Source organism: Triturus cristatus, chromosome 12, assembly GCF_964204655.1.
Source record: "Triturus cristatus chromosome 12, aTriCri1.1, whole genome shotgun sequence".
NCBI classification, from domain to species: Eukaryota; Metazoa; Chordata; class Amphibia; order Caudata; family Salamandridae; genus Triturus; species Triturus cristatus.
The window spans coordinates 265,332,480-265,349,359 of record NC_140595.1 but is presented as its reverse complement, the minus strand read 5'-3'; positions in this window follow the sequence as shown (position 1 = coordinate 265,349,359).

Here is a 16,880-nt window from a genome sequence, read left to right as displayed (position 1 = left end):
ACAGGGCACTTTCCGGCGCAAAAGCAGTTTTGCGCTGAAAAGAAAATCAGAAAAAATAAAATTTGCGCTAGATTGTGTCACTATTGTGGAGCTAAAGCAGCGCGAAACATATGGAAACCTCCCCCTTGGTGTGCTCTTATATTCATACTGCTGCCCTCTAGTAACGCTACACAGTAACTGCAGCATAATAGTGGGAATGGGAAGAAGGCTGTCCAATGCAAATATTGTTCTCCCAAGCTACCTTTCTTCTGAGATGGTCGGCGTCTTGTGCCTTGATGCCACCTCACGCATATGGTCTTCAGTCAAATTCAAAAGCAGCCTACCTACCTTAGGCTAAGGAGTTTTCCACTCGAAGGCCGCACATGGGGACGTCACCCTCATTTAGCAGGGTCCCAAATTGCCTGCAGTCATCCTCTTTACAGAAGCTGGGCGTTCGTGGGCATTTGTGGGCGTCCTTCAAAGGAAGGAAGGGGGTGTTTAAAGGCCCAGCCCAGCCCAGCCCAGCCCAGCCCAGCCCAGCCCAGCCCAGCCCAGCGCTGTGCTTTGCTGTGTCCTGATGCAGCAGGCATGATGCAGACCTGCTGAAGCAAAGGCCTGACTCTAACATTTTCTGTCTCATGAAGAAAACAACCTTTCTACCTTCTTATTGCAACTAATAAAGGGAGTTTCACTTGCATCAAACTAAACCCATCATTTCATTAGCCACAGCTCATTCCTGACCTTTATTCCTAGCCAACCTCATAGGCACCAAACCTCTGATTTGAGAGATTGGCTCACACCAAAATGAAAAATAACCCCCATCCAACCTATTTTCCTATCCGTGTAGCACCTTCCTCGCATTCTTCTAATCAGTTAAAGCCCCAGAGGCCACATTTGCGCTCCACATTATACCAAATTTAAAGGACAAATAATGAATGCATTGATAAAGGATGATAAGGTATTGCCCCTATTGCTCCTGCTTGAGATAAAGGGGGATTGGTGGAAAGTCATGAGGGAAAAGATTTGTAATTTTGAGGCGCACGTGCCAAAAAGAGTGGCCACTTTTCTCCTCTGTTTTTACAAGTGAAATTCAAATTAGGAAATGAAAATAAAAGAAGAATTTGAAATTTTGCCAACTTATGACACTTTGACAGCGTTTGCGGGACTCGAACCCTTGTCCTGTGAGATCCTTTATAACCACAGGCATAAGACTTACCATTGAGCTATAGCTCCTGGTGGTCTGAAGTGTTGCAGTAGTAACTATAAACAACATATAGGCCCTGGTGTCATTGCCTGTGGCTTGTATTGCACATCAAAAGGATGACCATGCTATAGGGACGATTTGATACGCTTCTGACATGGAAACCGGTGTGGTCCAGTGGGTAAGTTCCTGACTTCCAGCCAGAGAATCAGGGTTCAAATCCCGGGTTCGGCACCAGATGACTGATGGTGGTCCAGCACAGGTAAATTGGAGGTGGGCCAAACAGGCCAATTGGTAAGTAAAATGTGTGTGTCTGTGTGTCCTGTAAGAGTGGAGTCATGCCTGGCAAAGTGGGTGGATGGAGGATAGAGTGAATAGGAGGAGTCTAGGCAGAGTGGGTGGAGCCAGAGAAGTCCAGCAGAGGTAAGTTGGAGGTGGGCCTAACAGGCGAATTGGTAAGCAAAACGTGTGGGGTTGTGTGTGTGGGGTGTGTGTCTGTGGGGGGTGTGTGTGTGTGGGGGTGTGCCTGTGTGGGTTGTGTGTGTGGGGGTGTGTCTGTGTGTGGGGGTGTGTCTGTGTGTGGGGGTGTGTCTGTGGGGGGGGTGTGCCTGTGTGTGTGGGGTGTGCCTGTGTGTGTAGGGGGGGGTGTGTGTGGTCTGTGTGTGTGGGGTGTGTGGGTGTGTGTTGGTGTGTGGGTGTGTGGGTTGTGTGTGTAGGGGGTGTGTCTGTGTGGGTGTGTGTCTGTGTTGGTTGTGTGTGTAGGGGGTGTGTGGGGGTGTGTCTGTGTGTGGGGGGGGTGTGTGGGGTGTGCCGGTGTGTGTAGGGGTGTGTCTGTGTGTCCTGTAAGAGTGGAGTCATGCCTGGCAAAGTGGGAGGATAGAGTGAATATGAGGAGTCTAGGCAGAGTGGGTGGAGCCTGAGAGTCTGGAAAAGATGGATGTGGTCCCAGCGAGGAGGAAGGGGTCAAAGATGGAGGGGGGGCCTGAACAGATTGGGGCCAAATGTGGGCACTCCTGTAGTGTTTCTCTAGCTGACAGATCAGGTGATTACATCCGATGGGACTTATGGTGAGGAAAACCAGCGTTTGATTTTTAATGCACCCTCTGTAACTTTTCCCTAGTATCTTTCTTTCCTTCCGGCAGATACCTGGAACAAGCGTCCCAAAGTTTTTCTTGGCTGCATACCCCCAGAGGTGTGCCTGACATTTATGGCCTAAGCACCCTCACAAAGAGTGCGCTACTGACATTCTGGGAAAACCTCACTAAAATGACATATTTATGCACCAAACGTGGTAATTCCTTATACCTGCAAAGCATCATATTGCACTTTTCAGCTTTGAGGAGGTGTGAGTGTTTTCATTTGCGGGAAATATTCATCTGTGCTTCCTCTCCCATCCGAGGACTATGGAGCTGCTGTTCCTCTCTCACATGTCCCTTCATAGAGACAGGTGTCACACACTCAACCACTCAGTAAACATGTATGCTTCGATACATTCACCTTGCTGTTTACCTTCCAAACATTCCCTCTTCACCACAAATACAGGGCAGCCATACCTCATTGCTCATTCACTCAGTCATCACAGTCCTACACTCTGTAGGTCCTGCAAGACCAACATGAACAAGAGGTATGTCAGCAAGCGGAAAAAAAGCCTTGGGGGAAGATTTTTTTAAATGTTACACAATGTAGCGCAGCACTCTGCGTGGCTGCGCTGCGTTACGTGACCGGGAATGAGCAGGAGAGCGCCATATTTTTAAAGATTTGGCTCTCTCTCCTTGTCTTTCCCTTGCGCCGGCGCTGATTTCAGCTGCCGTGCGCCATGCACATAGCTTAGCGCCGCAGCGCTAGGGTGTGTGCATGAGTGTAGCGTAGGTTTTGTACAGGAAGGGTACCTTTCCTGTACAAAATACTATGCTAGGCACGATGCAAAGCTTTTCCCACCTTGCATACATGCTGCACAGTGAAGCACGCATGGAAAGTGAGAAAAGCACATAGAAATGAATGCATTTCTCCTGTTTGCACCTCCTTTGAAGGGGCGTTAACTTTTGGCGCAAAACCATGTTTTCAAATCTTTGTGAATATGGTTTTGCATCAAAAAGCACGGGTTGCTGCATGGAAACACCCATGTACCACCCACGTAATGCCCCCTTGGTGCAAAGTTACCCAAAGCAGTGCTTTGCGCTCCTTACAGGGCACTTTCCGGCGCAAAAGCAGTTTTGCGCTGAAAAGAAAATCAGAAAAAATAAAATTTGCGCTAGATTGTGTCACTATTGTGGAGCTAAAGCAGCGCGAAACATATGGAAACCTCCCCCTTGGTGTGCTCTTATATTCATACTGCTGCCCTCTAGTAACGCTACACAGTAACTGCAGCATAATAGTGGGAATGGGAAGAAGGCTGTCCAATGCAAATATTGTTCTCCCAAGCTACCTTTCTTCTGAGATGGTCGGCGTCTTGTGCCTTGATGCCACCTCACGCATATGGTCTTCAGTCAAATTCAAAAGCAGCCTACCTACCTTAGGCTAAGGAGTTTTCCACTCGAAGGCCGCACATGGGGACGTCACCCTCATTTAGCAGGGTCCCAAATTGCCTGCAGTCATCCTCTTTACAGAAGCTGGGCGTTCGTGGGCGTTTGTGGGCGTCCTTCAAAGGAAGGAAGGGGGTTTTTAAAGGCCCAGCCCAGCCCAGCCCAGCCCAGCCCAGCCCAGCCCAGCCCAGCGCTGTGCTTTGCTGTGTCCTGATGCAGCAGGCATGATGCAGACCTGCTGAAGCAAAGGCCTGACTCTAACATTTTCTGTCTCATGAAGAAAACAACCTTTCTACCTTCTTATTGCAACTAATAAAGGGAGTTTCACTTGCATCAAACTAAACCCATCATTTCATTAGCCACAGCTCATTCCTGACCTTTATTCCTAGCCAACCTCATAGGCACCAAACCTCTGATTTGAGAGATTGGCTCACACCAAAATGAAAAATAACCCCCATCCAACCTATTTTCCTATCCGTGTAGCACCTTCCTCGCATTCTTCTAATCAGTTAAAGCCCCAGAGGCCACATTTGCGCTCCACATTATACCAAATTTAAAGGACAAATAATGAATGCATTGATAAAGGATGATAAGGTATTGCCCCTATTGCTCCTGCTTGAGATAAAGGGGGATTGGTGGAAAGTCATGAGGGAAAAGATTTGTAATTTTGAGGCGCACGTGCCAAAAAGAGTGGCCACTTTTCTCCTCTGTTTTTACAAGTGAAATTCAAATTAGGAAATGAAAATAAAAGAAGAATTTGAAATTTTGCCAACTTATGACACTTTGACAGCGTTTGCGGGACTCGAACCCTTGTCCTGTGAGATCCTTTATAACCACAGGCACAAGACTTACCATTGAGCTATAGCTCCTGGTGGTCTGAAGTGTTGCAGTAGTAACTATAAACAACATATAGGCCCTGGTGTCATTGCCTGTGGCTTGTATTGCACATCAAAAGGATGACCATGCTATAGGGACGATTTGATACGCTTCTGACATGGAAACCGGTGTGGTCCAGTGGGTAAGTTCCTGACTTCCAGCCAGAGAATCAGGGTTCAAATCCCGGGTTCGGCACCAGATGACTGATGGTGGTCCAGCACAGGTAAATTGGAGGTGGGCCAAACAGGCCAATTGGTAAGTAAAATGTGTGTGTCTGTGTGTCCTGTAAGAGTGGAGTCATGCCTGGCAAAGTGGGTGGATGGAGGATAGAGTGAATAGGAGGAGTCTAGGCAGAGTGGGTGGAGCCAGAGAAGTCCAGCAGAGGTAAGTTGGAGGTGGGCCTAACAGGCGAATTGGTAAGCAAAACGTGTGGGGTTGTGTGTGTGGGGTGTGTCTGTGTGTGTGGGGTGTGCCTGTGTAGAGGGGGTGTGCCTGTGTGTGGGTTGTGTGTGTGGGGTGTGTGGGGGTGTGGGGGTGTGTCTGTGTGTGTGGGGGGGGGGGGGTGTGCCTGTGTGTGTGGGGTGTGCCTGTGTGTAGGGGGGGTGTTTGGGGTGTGTGGGGTCTGTGTGTGGTCTGTGTGTGTGTGGGTGTGTGTGGTGTGTGTGTGTGTGTGTGGTGTGTGGGGTCTGTGTGTGGTCTGTGTGTGGGGTCTGTGTGGGTGTGTGTGTGTGGGTTGTGTGGGTGGGTGTGTGGGGGTGTGTCTGTGTGGTGGGGGTGTGTCTGTGGGGGGGGTGTGGGGGTGTGTCTGTGTGTGGGGGTGTGTGTGGGGTGTGCCTGGGTGTGTGGGGTGTGCCGGTGTGTGTAGGGGGTGTGTCTGTGTGTCCTGTAAGAGTGGAGTCATGCCTGGCAAAGTGGGAGGATAGAGTGAATATGAGGAGTCTAGGCAGAGTGGGTGGAGCCAGAGAGTCTGGAAAAGATGGATGTGGTCCCAGCGAGGAGGAAGGGGTCAAAGATGGAGGTGGGGGCCTGAACAGATTGGGGCCAAATGTGGGCACTCCTGTAGTGTTTCTCTAGCTGACAGATCAGGTGATTACATCCGATGGGACTTATGGTGAGGAAAACCAGCGTTTGATTTTTAATGCACCCTCTCTAACTTTTCCCTAGTATCTTTCTTTCCTTCCGGCAGATACCTGGAACAAGCGTCCCAAAGTTTTTCTTGGCTGCATACCCCCAGAGGTGTGCCTGACATTTATGGCCTAAGCACCCTCACAAAGAGTGCGCTACTGACATTCTGGGAAAACCTCACTAAAATGACATATTTATGCACCAAACGTGGTAATTCCTTATACCTGCAAAGCATCATATTGCACTTTTCAGCTTTGAGGAGGTGTGAGTGTTTTCATTTGAGGGAAATATTCATCTGTGCTTCCTCTCCCATCCGAGGACTATGGAGCTGCTGTTCCTCTCTCACATGTCCCTTCATAGAGACAGGTGTCACACACTCAACCACTCAGTAAACATGTATGCTTCGATACATTCACCTTGCTGTTTACCTTCCAAACATTCCCTCTTCACCACAAATACAGGGCAGCCATACCTCATTGCTCATTCACTCAGTCATCACAGTCCTACACTCTGTAGGTCCTGCAAGACCAACATGAACAAGAGGTATGTCAGCAAGCGGAAAAAAAGCCTTGGGGGAAGATTTTTTTAAATGTTACACAATGTAGCGCAGCACTCTGCGTGGCTGCGCTGCGTTACGTGACCGGGAATGAGCAGGAGAGCGCCATATTTTTAAAGATTTGGCTCTCTCTCCTTGTCTTTCCCTTGCGCCGGCGCTGATTTCAGCTGCCGTGCGCCATGCACATAGCTTAGCGCCGCAGCGCTAGGGTGTGTGCATGAGTGTAGCGTAGGTTTTGTACAGGAAGGGTACCTTTCCTGTACAAAATACTATGCTAGGCAAGATGCAAAGCTTTTCCCACCTTGCATACATGCTGCACAGTGAAGCACGCATGGAAAGTGAGAAAAGCACATAGAAATGAATGCATTTCTCCTGTTTGCACCTCCTTTGAAGGGGCGTTAACTTTTGGCGCAAAACCATGTTTTCAAATCTTTGTGAATATGGTTTTGCATCAAAAAGCACGGGTTGCTGCATTGAAACACCCATGTACCACCCACGTAATGCCCCCTTGGTGCAAAGTTACCCAAAGCAGTGTTTTGCGCTCCTTACAGGGCACTTTCCGGCGCAAAAGCAGTTTTGCGCTGAAAAGAAAATCAGAAAAAATAAAATTTGCGCTAGATTGTGTCACTATTGTGGAGCTAAAGCAGCGCGAAACATATGGAAACCTCCCCCTTGGTGTGCTCTTATATTCATACTGCTGCCCTCTAGTAACGCTACACAGTAACTGCAGCATAATAGTGGGAATGGGAAGAAGGCTGTCCAATGCAAATATTGTTCTCCCAAGCTACCTTTCTTCTGAGATGGTCGGCGTCTTGTGCCTTGATGCCACCTCACGCATATGGTCTTCAGTCAAATTCAAAAGCAGCCTACCTACCTTAGGCTAAGGAGTTTTCCACTCGAAGGCCGCACATGGGGACGTCACCCTCATTTAGCAGGGTCCCAAATTGCCTGCAGTCATCCTCTTTACAGAAGCTGGGCGTTCGTGGGCATTTGTGGGCGTCCTTCAAAGGAAGGAAGGGGGTGTTTAAAGGCCCAGCCCAGCCCAGCCCAGCCCAGCCCAGCCCAGCCCAGCCCAGCCCAGCGCTGTGCTTTGCTGTGTCCTGATGCAGCAGGCATGATGCAGACCTGCTGAAGCAAAGGCCTGACTCTAACATTTTCTGTCTCATGAAGAAAACAACCTTTCTACCTTCTTATTGCAACTAATAAAGGGAGTTTCACTTGCATCAAACTAAACCCATCATTTCATTAGCCACAGCTCATTCCTGACCTTTATTCCTAGCCAACCTCATAGGCACCAAACCTCTGATTTGAGAGATTGGCTCACACCAAAATGAAAAATAACCCCCATCCAACCTATTTTCCTATCCGTGTAGCACCTTCCTCGCATTCTTCTAATCAGTTAAAGCCCCAGAGGCCACATTTGCGCTCCACATTATACCAAATTTAAAGGACAAATAATGAATGCATTGATAAAGGATGATAAGGTATTGCCCCTATTGCTCCTGCTTGAGATAAAGGGGGATTGGTGGAAAGTCATGAGGGAAAAGATTTGTAATTTTGAGGCGCACGTGCCAAAAAGAGTGGCCACTTTTCTCCTCTGTTTTTACAAGTGAAATTCAAATTAGGAAATGAAAATAAAAGAAGAATTTGAAATTTTGCCAACTTATGACACTTTGACAGCGTTTGCGGGACTCGAACCCTTGTCCTGTGAGATCCTTTATAACCACAGGCATAAGACTTACCATTGAGCTATAGCTCCTGGTGGTCTGAAGTGTTGCAGTAGTAACTATAAACAACATATAGGCCCTGGTGTCATTGCCTGTGGCTTGTATTGCACATCAAAAGGATGACCATGCTATAGGGACGATTTGATACGCTTCTGACATGGAAACCGGTGTGGTCCAGTGGGTAAGTTCCTGACTTCCAGCCAGAGAATCAGGGTTCAAATCCCGGGTTCGGCACCAGATGACTGATGGTGGTCCAGCACAGGTAAATTGGAGGTGGGCCAAACAGGCCAATTGGTAAGTAAAATGTGTGTGTCTGTGTGTCCTGTAAGAGTGGAGTCATGCCTGGCAAAGTGGGTGGATGGAGGATAGAGTGAATAGGAGGAGTCTAGGCAGAGTGGGTGGAGCCAGAGAAGTCCAGCAGAGGTAAGTTGGAGGTGGGCCTAACAGGCGAATTGGTAAGCAAAACGTGTGGGGTTGTGTGTGTGGGGTGTGTGTCTGTGGGGGGTGTGTGTGTGTGGGGGTGTGCCTGTGTGGGTTGTGTGTGTGGGGGTGTGTCTGTGTGTGGGGGTGTGTCTGTGTGTGGGGGTGTGTCTGTGGGGGGGGTGTGCCTGTGTGTGTGGGGTGTGCCTGTGTGTGTAGGGGGGGGTGTGTGTGGTCTGTGTGTGTGGGGTGTGTGGGTGTGTGTTGGTGTGTGGGTGTGTGGGTTGTGTGTGTAGGGGGTGTGTCTGTGTGGGTGTGTGTCTGTGTTGGTTGTGTGTGTAGGGGGTGTGTGGGGGTGTGTCTGTGTGTGGGGGGGGTGTGTGGGGTGTGCCGGTGTGTGTAGGGGTGTGTCTGTGTGTCCTGTAAGAGTGGAGTCATGCCTGGCAAAGTGGGAGGATAGAGTGAATATGAGGAGTCTAGGCAGAGTGGGTGGAGCCTGAGAGTCTGGAAAAGATGGATGTGGTCCCAGCGAGGAGGAAGGGGTCAAAGATGGAGGGGGGGCCTGAACAGATTGGGGCCAAATGTGGGCACTCCTGTAGTGTTTCTCTAGCTGACAGATCAGGTGATTACATCCGATGGGACTTATGGTGAGGAAAACCAGCGTTTGATTTTTAATGCACCCTCTGTAACTTTTCCCTAGTATCTTTCTTTCCTTCCGGCAGATACCTGGAACAAGCGTCCCAAAGTTTTTCTTGGCTGCATACCCCCAGAGGTGTGCCTGACATTTATGGCCTAAGCACCCTCACAAAGAGTGCGCTACTGACATTCTGGGAAAACCTCACTAAAATGACATATTTATGCACCAAACGTGGTAATTCCTTATACCTGCAAAGCATCATATTGCACTTTTCAGCTTTGAGGAGGTGTGAGTGTTTTCATTTGCGGGAAATATTCATCTGTGCTTCCTCTCCCATCCGAGGACTATGGAGCTGCTGTTCCTCTCTCACATGTCCCTTCATAGAGACAGGTGTCACACACTCAACCACTCAGTAAACATGTATGCTTCGATACATTCACCTTGCTGTTTACCTTCCAAACATTCCCTCTTCACCACAAATACAGGGCAGCCATACCTCATTGCTCATTCACTCAGTCATCACAGTCCTACACTCTGTAGGTCCTGCAAGACCAACATGAACAAGAGGTATGTCAGCAAGCGGAAAAAAAGCCTTGGGGGAAGATTTTTTTAAATGTTACACAATGTAGCGCAGCACTCTGCGTGGCTGCGCTGCGTTACGTGACCGGGAATGAGCAGGAGAGCGCCATATTTTTAAAGATTTGGCTCTCTCTCCTTGTCTTTCCCTTGCGCCGGCGCTGATTTCAGCTGCCGTGCGCCATGCACATAGCTTAGCGCCGCAGCGCTAGGGTGTGTGCATGAGTGTAGCGTAGGTTTTGTACAGGAAGGGTACCTTTCCTGTACAAAATACTATGCTAGGCACGATGCAAAGCTTTTCCCACCTTGCATACATGCTGCACAGTGAAGCACGCATGGAAAGTGAGAAAAGCACATAGAAATGAATGCATTTCTCCTGTTTGCACCTCCTTTGAAGGGGCGTTAACTTTTGGCGCAAAACCATGTTTTCAAATCTTTGTGAATATGGTTTTGCATCAAAAAGCACGGGTTGCTGCATGGAAACACCCATGTACCACCCACGTAATGCCCCCTTGGTGCAAAGTTACCCAAAGCAGTGCTTTGCGCTCCTTACAGGGCACTTTCCGGCGCAAAAGCAGTTTTGCGCTGAAAAGAAAATCAGAAAAAATAAAATTTGCGCTAGATTGTGTCACTATTGTGGAGCTAAAGCAGCGCGAAACATATGGAAACCTCCCCCTTGGTGTGCTCTTATATTCATACTGCTGCCCTCTAGTAACGCTACACAGTAACTGCAGCATAATAGTGGGAATGGGAAGAAGGCTGTCCAATGCAAATATTGTTCTCCCAAGCTACCTTTCTTCTGAGATGGTCGGCGTCTTGTGCCTTGATGCCACCTCACGCATATGGTCTTCAGTCAAATTCAAAAGCAGCCTACCTACCTTAGGCTAAGGAGTTTTCCACTCGAAGGCCGCACATGGGGACGTCACCCTCATTTAGCAGGGTCCCAAATTGCCTGCAGTCATCCTCTTTACAGAAGCTGGGCGTTCGTGGGCGTTTGTGGGCGTCCTTCAAAGGAAGGAAGGGGGTTTTTAAAGGCCCAGCCCAGCCCAGCCCAGCCCAGCCCAGCCCAGCCCAGCCCAGCGCTGTGCTTTGCTGTGTCCTGATGCAGCAGGCATGATGCAGACCTGCTGAAGCAAAGGCCTGACTCTAACATTTTCTGTCTCATGAAGAAAACAACCTTTCTACCTTCTTATTGCAACTAATAAAGGGAGTTTCACTTGCATCAAACTAAACCCATCATTTCATTAGCCACAGCTCATTCCTGACCTTTATTCCTAGCCAACCTCATAGGCACCAAACCTCTGATTTGAGAGATTGGCTCACACCAAAATGAAAAATAACCCCCATCCAACCTATTTTCCTATCCGTGTAGCACCTTCCTCGCATTCTTCTAATCAGTTAAAGCCCCAGAGGCCACATTTGCGCTCCACATTATACCAAATTTAAAGGACAAATAATGAATGCATTGATAAAGGATGATAAGGTATTGCCCCTATTGCTCCTGCTTGAGATAAAGGGGGATTGGTGGAAAGTCATGAGGGAAAAGATTTGTAATTTTGAGGCGCACGTGCCAAAAAGAGTGGCCACTTTTCTCCTCTGTTTTTACAAGTGAAATTCAAATTAGGAAATGAAAATAAAAGAAGAATTTGAAATTTTGCCAACTTATGACACTTTGACAGCGTTTGCGGGACTCGAACCCTTGTCCTGTGAGATCCTTTATAACCACAGGCACAAGACTTACCATTGAGCTATAGCTCCTGGTGGTCTGAAGTGTTGCAGTAGTAACTATAAACAACATATAGGCCCTGGTGTCATTGCCTGTGGCTTGTATTGCACATCAAAAGGATGACCATGCTATAGGGACGATTTGATACGCTTCTGACATGGAAACCGGTGTGGTCCAGTGGGTAAGTTCCTGACTTCCAGCCAGAGAATCAGGGTTCAAATCCCGGGTTCGGCACCAGATGACTGATGGTGGTCCAGCACAGGTAAATTGGAGGTGGGCCAAACAGGCCAATTGGTAAGTAAAATGTGTGTGTCTGTGTGTCCTGTAAGAGTGGAGTCATGCCTGGCAAAGTGGGTGGATGGAGGATAGAGTGAATAGGAGGAGTCTAGGCAGAGTGGGTGGAGCCAGAGAAGTCCAGCAGAGGTAAGTTGGAGGTGGGCCTAACAGGCGAATTGGTAAGCAAAACGTGTGGGGTTGTGTGTGTGGGGTGTGTCTGTGTGTGTGGGGTGTGCCTGTGTAGAGGGGGTGTGCCTGTGTGTGGGTTGTGTGTGTGGGGTGTGTGGGGGTGTGGGGGTGTGTCTGTGTGTGTGGGGGGGGGGGGTGTGCCTGTGTGTGTGGGGTGTGCCTGTGTGTAGGGGGGGTGTTTGGGGTGTGTGGGGTCTGTGTGTGGTCTGTGTGTGTGTGGGTGTGTGTGGGTTGTGTGTGTGTGTGTGTGGGGTGTGTGGGGTCTGTGTGTGGTCTGTGTGTGGGGTCTGTGTGGGTGTGTGTGTGTGGGTTGTGTGGGTGGGTGTGTGGGGGTGTGTCTGTGTGGTGGGGGTGTGTCTGTGGGGGGGGTGTGGGGGTGTGTCTGTGTGTGGGGGTGTGTGTGGGGTGTGCCTGGGTGTGTGGGGTGTGCCGGTGTGTGTAGGGGGTGTGTCTGTGTGTCCTGTAAGAGTGGAGTCATGCCTGGCAAAGTGGGAGGATAGAGTGAATATGAGGAGTCTAGGCAGAGTGGGTGGAGCCAGAGAGTCTGGAAAAGATGGATGTGGTCCCAGCGAGGAGGAAGGGGTCAAAGATGGAGGTGGGGGCCTGAACAGATTGGGGCCAAATGTGGGCACTCCTGTAGTGTTTCTCTAGCTGACAGATCAGGTGATTACATCCGATGGGACTTATGGTGAGGAAAACCAGCGTTTGATTTTTAATGCACCCTCTCTAACTTTTCCCTAGTATCTTTCTTTCCTTCCGGCAGATACCTGGAACAAGCGTCCCAAAGTTTTTCTTGGCTGCATACCCCCAGAGGTGTGCCTGACATTTATGGCCTAAGCACCCTCACAAAGAGTGCGCTACTGACATTCTGGGAAAACCTCACTAAAATGACATATTTATGCACCAAACGTGGTAATTCCTTATACCTGCAAAGCATCATATTGCACTTTTCAGCTTTGAGGAGGTGTGAGTGTTTTCATTTGAGGGAAATATTCATCTGTGCTTCCTCTCCCATCCGAGGACTATGGAGCTGCTGTTCCTCTCTCACATGTCCCTTCATAGAGACAGGTGTCACACACTCAACCACTCAGTAAACATGTATGCTTCGATACATTCACCTTGCTGTTTACCTTCCAAACATTCCCTCTTCACCACAAATACAGGGCAGCCATACCTCATTGCTCATTCACTCAGTCATCACAGTCCTACACTCTGTAGGTCCTGCAAGACCAACATGAACAAGAGGTATGTCAGCAAGCGGAAAAAAAGCCTTGGGGGAAGATTTTTTTAAATGTTACACAATGTAGCGCAGCACTCTGCGTGGCTGCGCTGCGTTACGTGACCGGGAATGAGCAGGAGAGCGCCATATTTTTAAAGATTTGGCTCTCTCTCCTTGTCTTTCCCTTGCGCCGGCGCTGATTTCAGCTGCCGTGCGCCATGCACATAGCTTAGCGCCGCAGCGCTAGGGTGTGTGCATGAGTGTAGCGTAGGTTTTGTACAGGAAGGGTACCTTTCCTGTACAAAATACTATGCTAGGCAAGATGCAAAGCTTTTCCCACCTTGCATACATGCTGCACAGTGAAGCACGCATGGAAAGTGAGAAAAGCACATAGAAATGAATGCATTTCTCCTGTTTGCACCTCCTTTGAAGGGGCGTTAACTTTTGGCGCAAAACCATGTTTTCAAATCTTTGTGAATATGGTTTTGCATCAAAAAGCACGGGTTGCTGCATTGAAACACCCATGTACCACCCACGTAATGCCCCCTTGGTGCAAAGTTACCCAAAGCAGTGTTTTGCGCTCCTTACAGGGCACTTTCCGGCGCAAAAGCAGTTTTGCGCTGAAAAGAAAATCAGAAAAAATAAAATTTGCGCTAGATTGTGTCACTATTGTGGAGCTAAAGCAGCGCGAAACATATGGAAACCTCCCCCTTGGTGTGCTCTTATATTCATACTGCTGCCCTCTAGTAACGCTACACAGTAACTGCAGCATAATAGTGGGAATGGGAAGAAGGCTGTCCAATGCAAATATTGTTCTCCCAAGCTACCTTTCTTCTGAGATGGTCGGCGTCTTGTGCCTTGATGCCACCTCACGCATATGGTCTTCAGTCAAATTCAAAAGCAGCCTACCTACCTTAGGCTAAGGAGTTTTCCACTCGAAGGCCGCACATGGGGACGTCACCCTCATTTAGCAGGGTCCCAAATTGCCTGCAGTCATCCTCTTTACAGAAGCTGGGCGTTCGTGGGCATTTGTGGGCGTCCTTCAAAGGAAGGAAGGGGGTGTTTAAAGGCCCAGCCCAGCCCAGCCCAGCCCAGCCCAGCCCAGCCCAGCCCAGCCCAGCGCTGTGCTTTGCTGTGTCCTGATGCAGCAGGCATGATGCAGACCTGCTGAAGCAAAGGCCTGACTCTAACATTTTCTGTCTCATGAAGAAAACAACCTTTCTACCTTCTTATTGCAACTAATAAAGGGAGTTTCACTTGCATCAAACTAAACCCATCATTTCATTAGCCACAGCTCATTCCTGACCTTTATTCCTAGCCAACCTCATAGGCACCAAACCTCTGATTTGAGAGATTGGCTCACACCAAAATGAAAAATAACCCCCATCCAACCTATTTTCCTATCCGTGTAGCACCTTCCTCGCATTCTTCTAATCAGTTAAAGCCCCAGAGGCCACATTTGCGCTCCACATTATACCAAATTTAAAGGACAAATAATGAATGCATTGATAAAGGATGATAAGGTATTGCCCCTATTGCTCCTGCTTGAGATAAAGGGGGATTGGTGGAAAGTCATGAGGGAAAAGATTTGTAATTTTGAGGCGCACGTGCCAAAAAGAGTGGCCACTTTTCTCCTCTGTTTTTACAAGTGAAATTCAAATTAGGAAATGAAAATAAAAGAAGAATTTGAAATTTTGCCAACTTATGACACTTTGACAGCGTTTGCGGGACTCGAACCCTTGTCCTGTGAGATCCTTTATAACCACAGGCATAAGACTTACCATTGAGCTATAGCTCCTGGTGGTCTGAAGTGTTGCAGTAGTAACTATAAACAACATATAGGCCCTGGTGTCATTGCCTGTGGCTTGTATTGCACATCAAAAGGATGACCATGCTATAGGGACGATTTGATACGCTTCTGACATGGAAACCGGTGTGGTCCAGTGGGTAAGTTCCTGACTTCCAGCCAGAGAATCAGGGTTCAAATCCCGGGTTCGGCACCAGATGACTGATGGTGGTCCAGCACAGGTAAATTGGAGGTGGGCCAAACAGGCCAATTGGTAAGTAAAATGTGTGTGTCTGTGTGTCCTGTAAGAGTGGAGTCATGCCTGGCAAAGTGGGTGGATGGAGGATAGAGTGAATAGGAGGAGTCTAGGCAGAGTGGGTGGAGCCAGAGAAGTCCAGCAGAGGTAAGTTGGAGGTGGGCCTAACAGGCGAATTGGTAAGCAAAACGTGTGGGGTTGTGTGTGTGGGGTGTGTGTCTGTGGGGGGTGTGTGTGTGTGGGGGTGTGCCTGTGTGGGTTGTGTGTGTGGGGGTGTGTCTGTGTGTGGGGGTGTGTCTGTGTGTGGGGGTGTGTCTGTGGGGGGGGTGTGCCTGTGTGTGTGGGGTGTGCCTGTGTGTGTAGGGGGGGGTGTGTGTGGTCTGTGTGTGTGGGGTGTGTGGGTGTGTGTTGGTGTGTGGGTGTGTGGGTTGTGTGTGTAGGGGGTGTGTCTGTGTGGGTGTGTGTCTGTGTTGGTTGTGTGTGTAGGGGGTGTGTGGGGGTGTGTCTGTGTGTGGGGGGGGTGTGTGGGGTGTGCCGGTGTGTGTAGGGGTGTGTCTGTGTGTCCTGTAAGAGTGGAGTCATGCCTGGCAAAGTGGGAGGATAGAGTGAATATGAGGAGTCTAGGCAGAGTGGGTGGAGCCTGAGAGTCTGGAAAAGATGGATGTGGTCCCAGCGAGGAGGAAGGGGTCAAAGATGGAGGGGGGGCCTGAACAGATTGGGGCCAAATGTGGGCACTCCTGTAGTGTTTCTCTAGCTGACAGATCAGGTGATTACATCCGATGGGACTTATGGTGAGGAAAACCAGCGTTTGATTTTTAATGCACCCTCTGTAACTTTTCCCTAGTATCTTTCTTTCCTTCCGGCAGATACCTGGAACAAGCGTCCCAAAGTTTTTCTTGGCTGCATACCCCCAGAGGTGTGCCTGACATTTATGGCCTAAGCACCCTCACAAAGAGTGCGCTACTGACATTCTGGGAAAACCTCACTAAAATGACATATTTATGCACCAAACGTGGTAATTCCTTATACCTGCAAAGCATCATATTGCACTTTTCAGCTTTGAGGAGGTGTGAGTGTTTTCATTTGCGGGAAATATTCATCTGTGCTTCCTCTCCCATCCGAGGACTATGGAGCTGCTGTTCCTCTCTCACATGTCCCTTCATAGAGACAGGTGTCACACACTCAACCACTCAGTAAACATGTATGCTTCGATACATTCACCTTGCTGTTTACCTTCCAAACATTCCCTCTTCACCACAAATACAGGGCAGCCATACCTCATTGCTCATTCACTCAGTCATCACAGTCCTACACTCTGTAGGTCCTGCAAGACCAACATGAACAAGAGGTATGTCAGCAAGCGGAAAAAAAGCCTTGGGGGAAGATTTTTTTAAATGTTACACAATGTAGCGCAGCACTCTGCGTGGCTGCGCTGCGTTACGTGACCGGGAATGAGCAGGAGAGCGCCATATTTTTAAAGATTTGGCTCTCTCTCCTTGTCTTTCCCTTGCGCCGGCGCTGATTTCAGCTGCCGTGCGCCATGCACATAGCTTAGCGCCGCAGCGCTAGGGTGTGTGCATGAGTGTAGCGTAGGTTTTGTACAGGAAGGGTACCTTTCCTGTACAAAATACTATGCTAGGCACGATGCAAAGCTTTTCCCACCTTGCATACATGCTGCACAGTGAAGCACGCATGGAAAGTGAGAAAAGCACATAGAAATGAATGCATTTCTCCTGTTTGCACCTCCTTTGAAGGGGCGTTAACTTTTGGCGCAAAACCATGTTTTCAAATCTTTGTGAATATGGTTTT